The sequence below is a fragment of the Ictalurus punctatus genome, chromosome 19 (assembly GCF_001660625.3).
Source record: "Ictalurus punctatus breed USDA103 chromosome 19, Coco_2.0, whole genome shotgun sequence".
Taxonomy (NCBI): Eukaryota; Metazoa; Chordata; class Actinopteri; order Siluriformes; family Ictaluridae; genus Ictalurus; species Ictalurus punctatus.
This window is the reverse complement of record NC_030434.2, coordinates 1996958-2011209: the sequence shown is the minus strand read 5'-3', so window position 1 is coordinate 2011209 and position 14252 is coordinate 1996958. Positions and strand designations below refer to the sequence as shown.

Sequence of the window (14252 nt, the reverse complement as noted above, 5' to 3'; positions counted from 1 at the left end):
TTTTTTTTTTTGTGCAAAAAATAAATACAATTTTGCTGTGTGTGCAGATGCTTTTCTTTTTCTAGCTGTCCAGGGATAAAAGACCAGAGGAGTTATTTCACAAGCCAAATTTGCAAGATAACTTCAAAGACTTAGCAATTGTCATTTTGGACTTGAATCTTAGTGATTTCAGAGTTATTAACATTCATGTCTTCATCTGCCACTACATGGCCAGTTTAAAAAAAAAAAAAAAAAAATCACTTCACACCCGTTTGAAAGTACAAATGGTTTCAGCAGGTCTATGAAGTCACCTATGGAAACTATAGTCAAAGGAGTGTATTACCAGGCAACATTTAATATACTTTCATCAAAAAACACTTCCATCATTTTTGAACATTGTTCGTGTCAGAGTCTGTCTTTATTACAATAACTTGTGGGATAAGGTGTAAAGCACCTGATAAACAATGACATTTAAAAATGCCCTGACTGAGAAGGACCGATGGTTGTACAATTTCACAAAGAAGTAATGGTATGTATTGGAGACACAGCAGGAATCACATTTACTTTCTTCTTGCTAAACAAGCATGCAAATTCAGACCCTGTATGTAAAGGCAGTCAATAACATTGCTGCTTTGTATGGGTTAATAAATTAAATTAAATATGCACACATGACCTACGTCTAAGCAAGCAAATGCAGGGAGTATTACCACCTTATAAAAGTAACTACAGACATAACTATTGAAACAAACAAGCAATGCCAATGTCACAGTGTATAGCTTTGAAAAAGCAACTCTAGACATTTAACTGTGTACAAATAGGGAGAGGGTAGGGGCCCTGCTGTTAAGTGTACTCACGAAAACAAACAGGCAAAGTAATGCATACTAATGACAGTGTAAATGTTTATAAAAGGAACTATAGATATTAAACTATGTCTAAATTCTGTATTGCATGTCCATCCTCTGGGGAGAGTAGGAGGGTGGTGTTTAATAGTGTAGTCAGTTCCTTTCACAGGGAAAGGTAGAGGTCAATGGCAGTGTATGCATCCAAAGGAGCACAGATTGTTTTGTGCCATTATGTAGGTGCAGAGGGTGATGTGTTCACTTGGCACAAATAGTCCACTGTGACATATATAATTCTGGAATAGTATACATGACATCAGGCCGACTATGGGGAACACGTTCATTCATTGATGGATGTATCAGGCGGCTGTTCCAGGCCTCCTTGGTTGAATGCAATTCATCCTTCATAGGTGACAACAGTAGAAAGTGTGAAATCATTCAATTTACGGCTACGGTTAGGTATTTAGCAGACGCTTATATATTATAATATTATATATATATATATACACACACACACACACACACGAACGACAAGTAAATAAACAATAAAATATCAAATAAAAAAACCAACAGCCCTAGGTAAGTCAATTCACCATGAGGTACCACAAATGAAAAGTGACAGTGACTGTGATCTCTTGTTGCTGAGCGAAACACCAACAGACGCTCATCAGAGGAGCAAAGTAGTAGAGAAGAGGTAGTAGTTTGAATAAACTGGTGGTGACCAAGTGGCTGCCCTATAGGCAAGAGTGAGGGACTTAAATTTAATTCTAGCAGCCTCAGGGGGCCAGTGGAGGGTTTTTTGGAACAATCTGCACCCCCCTTCCAATCTCTCCACGCCCCTCTGGTTAAGCTCTAGGGTGTTCGGGATTCAGGCTCAGGGCTCTGTAAAGCACCTTGAGACAGCTTAAATTGTTTATGGTGCTATATAAATAAAATAAAATAAAATTACATTTGTAACAAGCACAAAAGTTTTTCTGTCCAATTGTAATGTCTTGTCATGGAAAACATTTCTGATGTTGGGATGAACTGGTGATTGCAGCAAAAACACAGGCCTATAGGGTAGGCTAGACATGTACATCATCTATTGTCTATTGATGCCACTTGCCTGTATCAAACCAAGGAAGCAAAATAACATGAGGTTCTGGTCCAAGAAGTCCCCAACAAAATCACCTTCATCTTTAAGTTGGTGAAAGTGGTTGAGCCAGAAGTCCACACACTCTATGGAGAAAGCCCCACCAGCTCTCCATTCTCTGATTGCTTGTGCTTCTTCCATAAATGAAACTTTTACCACCCCCATAAACATCATCATTGTGACGAAGGTACCGTTGCATATCTCGCATAGAGCTGTTTTCCGTCCCCATATGTGTCCTGACGATATGGGCACATCCACCTAGTTCCCCTACTGTCTCTAAGAAATAACCTCCTATAACTCTGGGGTCACTACTGGTACAGTATGCATTCAACCACAGTATTCTTCCTGAGAACCCATCAATAGCTCCATTGATGCATATACCATCCATCCATCCATCTTCTACCACTTACTCCTTTTCAGGGTCACATCCACCTGCAGCCATGCAAAGCCCCTGAGCCTTGAAGCTCCTCCCTTATGAATTGAACAGTGTCTGCTAAATTGTCAAATATTTTCCAGCGAAACAGTCCATTCTTCTTCAGGATTCGTTTTAGGGTTGTCAGACTGAGAACAATCCTGTGCTTAACACTCAAAATATGGAGGATGTCTGTATATGTGAGGCCCAATTTAAAATAAAATTCTATTAACTCCAGTCAATCCATGGGAATATGCGTGGATTGTGGATACATCAAGGATGACTACTGCTCACTAACACATTCCCTAGAGACAGAAACTGACAAGGAGAAGGATTATTAGTGACATCAATAAACTCAACTCCTAATTGTACACATTGTTTTTGTTACAATCTCACCAGGAATACTCTGTTCATCCAAAAGCACTTTCAGCACTTTTTAAGATGGGCAGCAGCAGATTTTATTTGCTTGATTTTAGTTACAACTGAACTGAACTCTCCCACTGATCAATTCAATTGAATTGATTTTCCTCGAGTGTTAGTTATTATTTTGAGTTTCCTATTCATTTTCCCCTGTCCACTCACTGCAGTCAAGTAATAATGGAATGGAGTTGAAGGTATGTTGCACCAGCAGTAAAACAAACTTAATCCAAGGCTTCACTGTTACACACACACACACACACGTGCATTCCCCGAGCTATACAAATATATAGAAAATCTCGGAAAGTCTATCTTCGTAACCTAATTAACATAAAATTAAATCATATTGAATGCATAGCCAGCACTTTTGATCTGAGGCTAGGACTATTAAACATTAGATCTCTTGCGTCTAAGGCTCTTATTGTTAACGACATCATTACTGATCAGGAATGTAATTTAATGTGTTTAACAGAAACTTGGATTAAACCAAACGAGTACATAGCATTAAATGAAGCCAGTCCTCCTGGATACAGTTATGTACATCAGCCTCGTTCAACTGGTAGAGGAGGAGGTGTTGGACTCATCCATAGTAAAAATCTAGTCGTCACACAAAAACCTAAGCATAAATTTAATTCTTTTGAAATTCTTTATACCAGTATAAGTTATGTAGCCACAAAAAATAAGTCAATTCCTCTAATTATTATTTGCAGACCCCCAGGGCCATATACTGAATTTCTTAGTGAATTTGCAGACTTTGTCTCAAACCTGGTTGTGTCTGTAGATAAAGCATTAATCGTCGGAGACTTTAATATTCGTTTTGATAACCTGGGAGACCCTCTAAGATTAGCGGTTGTGTCCATCTTAGATTCAGTAAGGATTAATCAGAACGTAATCGGGCCTACTCATAATGGTGGTCACACTCTTGACCTCATACTAACATACGGACTAAGTATAGAAAATATCATTTTTCCGCAGTCTGAAGTTGTCTCAGACCCTTATCTTATCTTGTTCATAATATGTATTGATCATAATATTTCCACCTCGCCTCGCTACCACATAAAACGTACCTACACATCAGCTACTGCACCGAGCTTCATAAATAACCTTGCAGAAACATCAATTAGATTTGGATCACCGTCAGATCACACAGAACTCGATCAGGCGACTGAAAGCTTGGAGTCAACACTCCGCTACACGCTAGATAGAGTGGCTCCACTCAAAAGGAAAATAATTACAGAGAAAAAATTAGCACCCTGGTATAACGATCAAACGCGAACCTTAAAACAGACAACTCGACAATTAGAACGTAAATGGCGTCAAACCAAACTGGTGATATTTCAAACAGCATGGAAGGAGAGCCTACTGAAATATAGGAAATCTCTTGGCGATGCTAGAAAAATCTATTTCTCCACCTTAATAGGAGACAACAAAAACAATTCTAGATTCCTTTTCAACACGGGAATAAAACCACTACAGAGAGAAACACTCAATCATTACATAGCAGTGAAGATTTCATGAAATTTTTCATTGATAAGGTTGAAAATATTAGACGTGAAATACAGGCCATTAAATTAAAACTGGACAGTACTGTAACAAACCCATTACATGACAATGTAGCAATATCAGATCAATGCTTAGAGTGTTTTGCTCCGCTTAGAGAGACCGAAATAGCTACATTAATCTCTTCAGCCAATTCATCAACTTGCATACTAGATCCCGTACCTACATGTTTGTTTAAACAGATTTGTCCAGGAGTAATTGAACCACTTCTAAATATAATCAATTCTTCCCTAAGCACTGGCTATGTACCTAAATCACTTAAATTAGCAGTTATTAAACCCTTGATTAAAAAACCTGATCTTGACCCGTCTCAATTGTCCAACTATAGACCAATATCAAATCTCCCCTTCATCTCTAAGATTTTAGAAAAGGTTGTAGCAAAGCAGTTATGCTCGTACTTAGATAGGAATAACATTCATGAAATGTATCAGTCAGGATTTAGACCTCATCATAGCACAGACAGCGTTAGTTAAAGTAGTAAATTACCTTCTACTGACTTACGATCAGGGTTGTCTTGCTGCTTGTGTTACTCGACCTTAGTGCAGCTTTTGATACTATAGATCACACTATTCTACTTGATAGATTAGAAAATGATGTTGGTATTAAGGGAACAGTCCTTCTCCTGGCTCAGGTCTTATCTGACCGATCGTTATCAGTTCGTAGATGTAAATGGTGATTTCTCCATGCGTACTGAGGTTACTTTTGGAGTTCCACAGGGTTCTGTTTTAGGCCCACTGCTCTTTACTTTATATATGCTACCCCTAGGTCAAATTATTCGTAAACATGGAATTAGCTTCCACTGTTATGCTGATGATACACAGTTGTATGTTTCAGCGAAGCCAGAGGACAGACAGAAGCTTAGTAAAGTTGAGGATTGTGTAAAGGACATTAGACATTGGATGTTAATTAACTTCCTTCTACTTAATTCTGATAAAACAGAAATACTTTTATTAGGCCCACGTGTAGCTAGAAGTATTCTTTCTGATCACATGGTTACTCTGGATGGTCTTTCTGTTTCATCATGTACAGCAGTTAAAGACCTTGGAGTGATTATTGACTCCAGCCTATCATTTGATGCTCATGTAGATAATATTACTAGGATAGCCTTCTTTCATCTCAGAAATATTTCTAAAATAAGAAACATATTGTCACTACATGATGCGGAAATACTAGTTCATGCATTTGTCACCTCTAGATTAGATTACTGTAATGCCATACTGTCTGGATGTTCCAATAGGAATATAAATAAGCTCCAGTTAGTCCAGAATGCAGCTGCTAGAGTCCTAACTAGAACTAGAAGATACGACCATATCACACCGATATTATCAATACTGCATTGGCTCCCAGTAAAATCTCGCATTAATTATAAAATACTTTTATTAACCTATAAAGCACTAAATGGTCTCGCGCCACAATATCTAAGCGACCTTTTGGTTTTATATGATCCGCCACGCCTACTTGGGTCAAAAGATGCAGGCTATTCGACGGTACCTCGAATAGTGAAGGCTACAGCAGGGGGAAGAGCTTTCTCTTATCGAGCCCCACAGTTATGGGACTCAGACACAGTCTCAGTGTTTAAGTCTAAGCTTAAAACGTATTTGTTTACTCAAGCCTACCCTGACTAGATTCTGTTCTACTACTTCACAGTCATAATTATCTTTTTTCTCCCGCTCTCCTTTCGCCGAACCCCCCACGAATTTATGGAGATACTAGAGATCCAGATCCTTTCTGCCTCTGGATGGAGCTCAAATCTTCTTTAATTCCAGACTGCTGGGACTACGGCTGCTCCTAACGCCATACAGACTTCATATAAATCCATAATGAACTTTTTCACACTAACTGTTGTTACCCAGATGAGGATAGGTTCCCTTCTGAGTCGGGTTCCTCTCAAGGTTTCTTCCTCTTAAAACATCTTAGGGAGTTTTTCCTTGCCACCGTCGCCACTCAGTGGCTTGCGCAGTTGGGATAAATTCGCACCTTTAATATCTGTATACCATGTTGATATTTCTGTAAAGCTGCTTTGAGACAATGTCTATTGTAAAAAGCGCTATACAAATAAAATTGAATTGAACTGTTATTAGCCATCACCATGTTACATTACCAACAGATGCAGGACACAACACTTCGCGTGTGCATGGAAAACACATATGGCGCCACAGTGTTCCAGTTTGGGTTTTTTAAAATCTGGTAACCTACCAGACAGAGTAAATGGAAATTCAAAACTTCATAACTGGACAAGCACTCGCACTAATGGAGGTCTCAAACACAAAGTTTGGCTAACAAGAAATCCTGGGAAGCTAATGGCTGGGTTTGGAGTACAAAGCATATAAAGACAACGTTACACAATGAAAACTGTGAAATGTCCAATTCAAAACACAACATAGCATAAAATTTACTCTTAAACCATGATAAATTGGATTTACCAGGCAGATGTAAGCCGTCAAAGTCCTATGGTCTCTTGCTCGCTGCAGAAAGAAGTGAAGAAGGAAGCGCACACGGATTGCAAAACCGAGATCACGGATTACACACGGCTGTGTTTTTTTCTTTTTTCTTTCCCCTTACCTGGCACTACGGGGGCTCCGTAGCACTCTATTAAATACAATGTATTCTGTTCATTTTTGTATTTTTTTTTTTCAGTTTATTTCTTTTTGCAGTATAACGATTGTAACAATGGGTACATTGTGTAAATCCTCTGTATATATTCGTTTGTTAATGTTGTTCTGCATGAAAAATAAACAATTAAAAACATCATATACCCAATTATCTATGATAAAACAACTAGCCTTGTAGTAACACTAAAAAGCCACAATAAATGAAATACAACTAAAACTTTTTATACTACATGTGTCTTTAGGTATAGGCACCAATAACAGGATCCCGGTTAGCGAAGGGCTAATTTGTGGTTGCCAACATTCAGTGGAGTCAGCTAGCTTAGCTGTTGTAGCTAGCTAGCTCTTAAAGTTTCTGTATTAGTTTGCAATTTGTGTACAAATGTGCATTTATATATAAAGACACCATGTAGCTAAGTGTTTACATCAGAGTGTCTAATGGACTAAATGAGACCTATTATTTTTTTATTAACTACCATTTACTCTCCGTGCTCCCACACTCCAAGAGCGTTAGCATTGCTACAAACAAAGCATGTAAATGATAACCTTTAACTTGCAATTCTGTGAAAACGAACATAGAAAGTCGCAATTACCTCTTCATTTTTGCCTTCTTGACAGAAACAGACTTCTATAGGTGTTTATATTCCATAAGTATTTAAGATACATGTGTAGTATCTACCCTTATCTATGTACTATTTTTACAGGACTGGTCTGTGTGGACTCGGTTGCAGAATAAAGAGCTTGGTTATAAATAAATGTGCAAGCAATGTTTTCATAAATGCAAGACGTGTGTTTAAGGAAGGGTTTGAGTCTGTTTGTGCACTTTGAAAAACTGGGGGGCCTGTATGGGTTAAAATGGCATTTTTGAACAAAGAAATCTTTTACAAAATAGAGAAGTAAAACCTCAAAACGTAAAGGGGCATCAGCAATGCAGAACTATCCAGGGGACAAATTTCAGTAATTATATTTAGACACGCATTTTATATACACTTACTGTCCCCTTTATTAGAAACACCTGCATATTCATACAATTATCTAGATCAGCCAATTATGTAGCAGTTGTGCAATCCATAAAGTCATGTAGATACAAGTCAATCGCTTCTCTCATCAGTGACCAAGTATTGTGGCACAGTTGTTTGTACCAGATGGGCACGTCTGTGTATTTCAGAAACTGCTCATCTTCTGGGAAGCACTAATTTGTTTGACAAAAAGCACAGAGTTGTTGATAGAAAGCTGAGGAAAATTACCAGATTGGTTCAAGCTACCAGGACATAGTTAATTAAAATGATCACCTGTGCAATCACCCTCACATATCATATTAGCCACCCCTTTTCAAAAGTGCAACTAAGGGCTGCGCCAAAATATGGCCTTAAGCATTCTGCCTGGCAGGTGCAAGCAATTTAGGTTAATCAGCCTGGAGAATTCTGGGCAACTGAGTTCTCCTGGAGAGAGCCCTCTGCTGTCTGATGGCACAGCCTCTTATAGTTGTCATCATATGAAAAAAGTACAATGTAGTAAACAGATAAGAGCAGATAAAGAACTAAATCTTAGTCAAAAACACAATAGTAAACAACTAACATTATTGAATGACTGATCAATAGAATGAAAGAAGAAGCACTTCATTATGAGATTATCATATGATCAAAGTATAATGTAGTAAACAGATAAGCACAGATACTACACTAAAGCTTAGTCAATAAATATAGTAAATACCAGAGTTGGGGTACTCAATCCGGGACTCAGACTCAAGTCCGGACTCGAGTCCAGTTATGAACGAACTCACACTTGTCATGCACTCGAGTTAATTTGTACTAGAACTGGACATGGTCTCGGACATTTTGGACTGTAAAATTTTTCTGAGTACAGTCGAGTCCATGTCATGTGTAACATGAAAACAAAATTTTAAAAAATAAATTACAGCATAAAATTAAGATGGCAAGAAATTAAGGAACGTCTCCCTGCCTGACCAGGGGGCTTTCTGTTCACACACACACTTGAAACTCGTGCACAGAAAGCCGCCTCATCATGCGAGTACCGAACGGAGTTCTCTTTAGCGGTTTTGTATGCTTGGACGGTCAAATAAATATGCACACATCATGCAGGTCTGGCTGAGTATTCATGGAAACACTGTCGGTTATGTCTTAAGTGAATGTAAACGGGGAGGGAATCGGAGGTGTGTATTAGATTACAAGAACAGAGCTGTGTTCAGAAATGAGTTTGTTGTCATTCATAGACAGATTAAAAGCAGTAATAAAGCATGCAGCTTGTTGTTACGACATACTGTTAAATGTATCTACTCTGTACTCTTTCTCAGCCTATGTAACTGTGTAGGAGAGGCATCAAATAATTGAAGTGTCAACTCGAACTGGACGACGCAGTATAGTGTGATAGAAATACTCTTGAGAACTTTTCCCACCCTCCATGTGAAATTACACCGTATGAGAATTAAGAGAAAAACCATCAGACCATGAAAAATAAAAAGCCCCTTTTTGAGTTTTCCCAAGCCAGCCTCCCATCTCCTCATTTCAGGTCCATGTCACATGGTAATTGGCCATACACTCTTCCTTTTTGCACTAGCTATCAAAGCTATTATAGTTTTGGAGGCCTTGTACTGTTTTGGCACGTTTCTGTTTGGAAATTAAAAATCTGTGCAAGAAATGTCAAATCTTCTTTTAACATTCCACATACCAAAAGAATTGTTATTAAATTAAAAAATGCCCCGCTGATGACTTGATCTACCCATCAAGGAGTTTTGCCAAAAGGACCCAACCCAGTCCTTTTGTAATTTCCTGGGCATATTGAGGAAGGTGTGGTGCAAATTGGCACATTAAGAGATTGCAAAGCCCCTCAGTGCCGACTCTGTGGTTCATCAAACCACCAGGCAGGAGTGTTCCCTGTCCCCAAGGCCTGCAGTTTGTGAGGAAGCAGAGGGCACCTCTTTAGAGACTGCTCTTTGAGACAAAATCAATTTATTCAAGGATGGAGAAGACATTGGGGAGCTCCTACATCAAAACACCATCCTTCCGTTATATCAGCAAAGGAGAACAGACCTCCAATTGATGAAGTACAGGTGCCAGGTATCTCAGACACACCAGAGGCAGCAGATAAACCTTCTACTCACATAGCAACAATATCAGGAACAGAAGAAGGGCCTACAGGTAAGCCTGCTTCACAGTTCAGGATCTCCAAGGTGGGCCTCCACTTAGGGTTAGGGTTAGGGTTAGGTTTATTGTGCCGAGCATGAGAACTTAAATGAGGCTGCTTCAAAGGACAAGGATGTAACCCAGACTGCCATGCTTACACAGTCCCATAATAACCTCAGAGCGATAGCCTCAGAAATCTGCATGCCTGCAGTTCAAGAGCCTGACAGTGCAGCAAATGCTAAGCCTGATTGCTACTGTCAACCTGAATTACCTTCCACAATCCTGTTTGGGACTCAGGGGGTATGTCGGTGGGAATGGAGACTGTTTCACTGTTAATGATAGCAGATATGCAATCTCCTGTAGACAGGTCAGACAGTCCTTTTCCAGGTGAGGTGGAAACTGCAGCGTAAGCAGCAGTAGCTCAAAAATGCCCAGTGGACATTCACTGATCACTATCCTCCCCAGAGAATGGACATTCAAATAACACCAGGCTCACACAGCTCTTTGAAACAGTACCTATCAATGAAGTTGATGCACTAAATCAAATGACACACAAAACTGACATTTTGTAGTAATTTTCACAATTTAAATAATAAAAAAAAAACCAGATCAGTCATATGGAAAAAGTAAGTACATCCATACATTCATCATACTTTTAAATACATAAAATTTAAATCAGGTGTTCAAGATTGGGTGCCAGTGATTAGAACCTGCTTAGGGAATGCAGATGGAACCTTATTTATGGAGTCTTATTTATACCTCTCTTATACAGTATCTCAGAAAAGTGAGTACACCCCTCACATTTTTGTAAATATTTGAATATATCTTTTCATGTGACAACACTGAAGAAATGACACTTTGCTACAATGTAAAGTAGTGAGTGTACAGCTTGTATAACAGTGTAAATTTTCTGTCTCCTCAAAATAACTCAACACACAGCCATTAATGTCTAAACCGCTGGCAACGAAAGTGAGTACACCCCAATTGGGGCCAATTAGCCATTTTCCCTCCCGGTGTCATGTGACTTGTTAGTGTTACAAGGTCTCAGGTGTGAATGGGGATCTAATGTGTGGGAGTGATGTTTGTGGAAGTGTATGAACAAAGGATCATGGCATGAACAAAGGATATTTCTGAGGACCTCAGAAAAAGGTTGTTTGATGCTCATCAGGCTAGAAAAGTTACAAAACCATCTTTAAAGATTTTGGACTACACCAATCCACAGTCAGACAGATTATGTACAAATAGAGGAAAGTCAAGGCCATTGTTACCCTCTCTCTATGAGTGGGGGCCGACAAAGATCACTCCAAGAGAAAAAATTGTATGAGTCTGCAAGGTCACAAAGGAACCCAGGGAAATATTTAAGCAACTAAAGGCCTCTCATATTGGCTAATGTTCATAAGATAAGATACGATAAACTTTATTGATCCCCCACTGGGGAAATTCCCTCATTACAGCAGCTCAGTTACACAAAAACACAGATATGAAAGAATATGTATTAAATAGGATTAGAATTGGGGAAAAAATGTCTAAGATGTGTGTGTGTGTGTATGTATGTATATATGTATATATGTGTATATATATATATATATATATATATATATATATATATATATATATATATATATATATATATATATATATATATATATATATATACACACACACAACAGGAATAGAAAAATAAGAATAAAAGTAGTAAATAAAAAATAAAATAATGGTAATATGGACACTGAACACCAATGTATGTACAGATGAATATGAATATATACAGATGAGTAACACTTTCTTTATATACATAAATGGATCAATGCATTATTGCACAGTTAACAATAGAGGGTGAGCAACAAATAATAATAAATGAATAAATGTTTATATTGCAGAATTATTGTGAATGTACAGGTTAATGATGCAAAACAGCTAATAGTGCTACATTATGTTGTTTTTTGTATTAGAGTCTGACCGCTGTTAGGATGAAGGACCTGCAGTAGACCAGGACAGAGCTAGCCCTCTTAACCAGTTTGTTAAGACGTTTCCTGTCCCTCTCTGTGCTCCCAACTCCCCAGGAAACTACTGCATAGAAGATAGCAGATGTTACCACAGTGTCATAGAAAGATTTTAGCAGGGTCCTGCACACACCAAAAGACCTCAGTCTCCACAGCAGGTGGAGAAAACTTTGACCCTTTTTATACAGGACATCTGTGTTTATGGACCAGTCCAATTTACTGTTTAGGTGAACACCCAGGAATATATACCTCTACACCCTGAATTCTCACCGGCATATACTGGGGTGGCCTCCTGCAGAGGTCGACTACTATCTCCTTTGTCTTGCTGGCATTGAGGCAGAGGTGGTTTAATTCACACCAGTTGACAAATTCAACGATGACCCCCCCCCGGATTCCTGATCATTCTCCTCTGATACTTGTTCAACAGTGACTATCATCATAGAATGTCTGCATGTGGGAACTGCTAGTGTTATGCCGCTGTGTATAAGGTGAAGAGAAAGGGAGCAAGCACTGTACCCTGTGGTACTTAAAAAATAATAATAATAATTTATTTTTATTATTATTATTATTATTATTATTATTATTATTATTATTTAATTGTACAAAATGGAAAAGGGGACAGTCGTAAAGCTTTCAGATGTACTTAATGAAAAAGGGAGGGGACCTATTAGGTTTTAATACAAACTACAGCCCACATCCAGCTCTAGACCAATCCTACATCTGTAGCTATCAAGTCTATGCAGGTGTATTGGGCTGGCACAAGCCAACCTACCCTAGACAGGCTTTGTAGGCCCCCAATGGAGTTTTGGACGCCTGGGCTGACTTCATGTATGGCTCTGGTTTCTCTTCATTCACGCATAAATCTTTCGCCTTTTACTAAAGATTTCCGTGGAGAGGAATGTTGACGAGTTCAGTTTATTTTTGTGGGCTTTGCTGTGGCAAAGCTGTATTTGTTTTACAGTTTAATGTAAGAGAGGGAAGGGGTCTGGCTTTCAGATGCAAGGTCAGTTGGGGGTGGAGTCTAGCTGCTCAATTCTCGCTGCGCAAGGTCCTCAAGCACGTGGTAACGCATGTCGTCCAGGAGTGGAGGCTTTGCCAGCTGGTGCTCGTTAGGCCAGAGGCCATAACGGGTTATCACTTCTCGGCTTTTTGGCTAAGATCAAGTGGATCTTTCATGATGCCCAGAGAAGATGAGACATGGCCAGCCCGAGTGGTGCAGCTTCGACATACGGTCAGAATGGAGCTTCATGCAGATGTAGAGACCAAGAGGCGATTTGGATGGGACAGGGTGGTGCTGTGGATTCTGAGGGACTTCTGCAAAATGACTGTCTCCAAGATCTTGTGCCTGCAGGGTTTCACGGCCTCTGGCTTCTGGGATGTGACCTTCCACACTTTCTCGGACTGCTTGGCTTGTTTTGCCCAGAGTTCCAGACACCCAGCTGAGGATGTGCTGTGGGGGCTTCGCTTGGTTCCTTTGTTCACCATGGATGAGGTGCCTTTGACCGTGCACCTATACAACCCCGTCGTGGCAGATGAGGACGTCAAAATCTTCATGGGGAAGTACTGTGCTTCAGTGTCGGCAGGAGAGAAGATACATGGCTGGTTTGGTGTTTGGAACGGAAAGAGGAGACTCCTGGTGAGGCTGAGGGTGGACCCAGCAGTGCCAGGGGGCCTGCTTCACCCCCAGGCAGTTTTGCCATTGGGCCTCAGGTTTCTCTTCTACCCTGGCCAGCCACTCTACTGTCGGCGGTGAGACGAGGATCTGGCAAGATGTATAGATATTCTGGACGGGCAGGAAATGGAGTCCTGCGGTGACTTGGGCGCTGGAAGCCCCATGAGCTGGGATGATGCTGACCTAGACTTAACTTCGAGTCTGTCCCAACCAGAGTGGACAGCCGGGGGTCTTCCAGACAAGGTGGAGGAGAAGGAGGAGCCAGGAGCTTCCAGGGGCAGGCAAAATAGAAAGGAGGAGGCGAGGAGAGAAAGGCAAAAAGGTTTTGTGTGGAGAAGGGGCAGGGGTTAAATCTTCACGTGGCAGAAGGCATGAGGAGAGCAGGAAAAACAGAAGGTGATGAGGCCCAGAGGGGATGGGAAGGACCCCCCTTGGTGACAGACTCACAGGAGGAAGGAAAGGATTGGCCCCAGGGGAGGGCACAGA

General features: G+C 40.0%; 1 non-coding gene across 1 annotated transcript; it reads left to right on the top strand.

The window, feature by feature from the left end:
* The first annotated feature begins 12925 nt into the window (after positions 1 to 12925).
* On the top strand, positions 12926 to 13040 carry LOC124629266 (U5 spliceosomal RNA). The gene has a single exon (XR_006984206.1). It is a non-coding gene; the product is annotated as a U5 spliceosomal RNA (small nuclear RNA).
* Positions 13041 to 14252: the final 1212 nt, after the last annotated feature.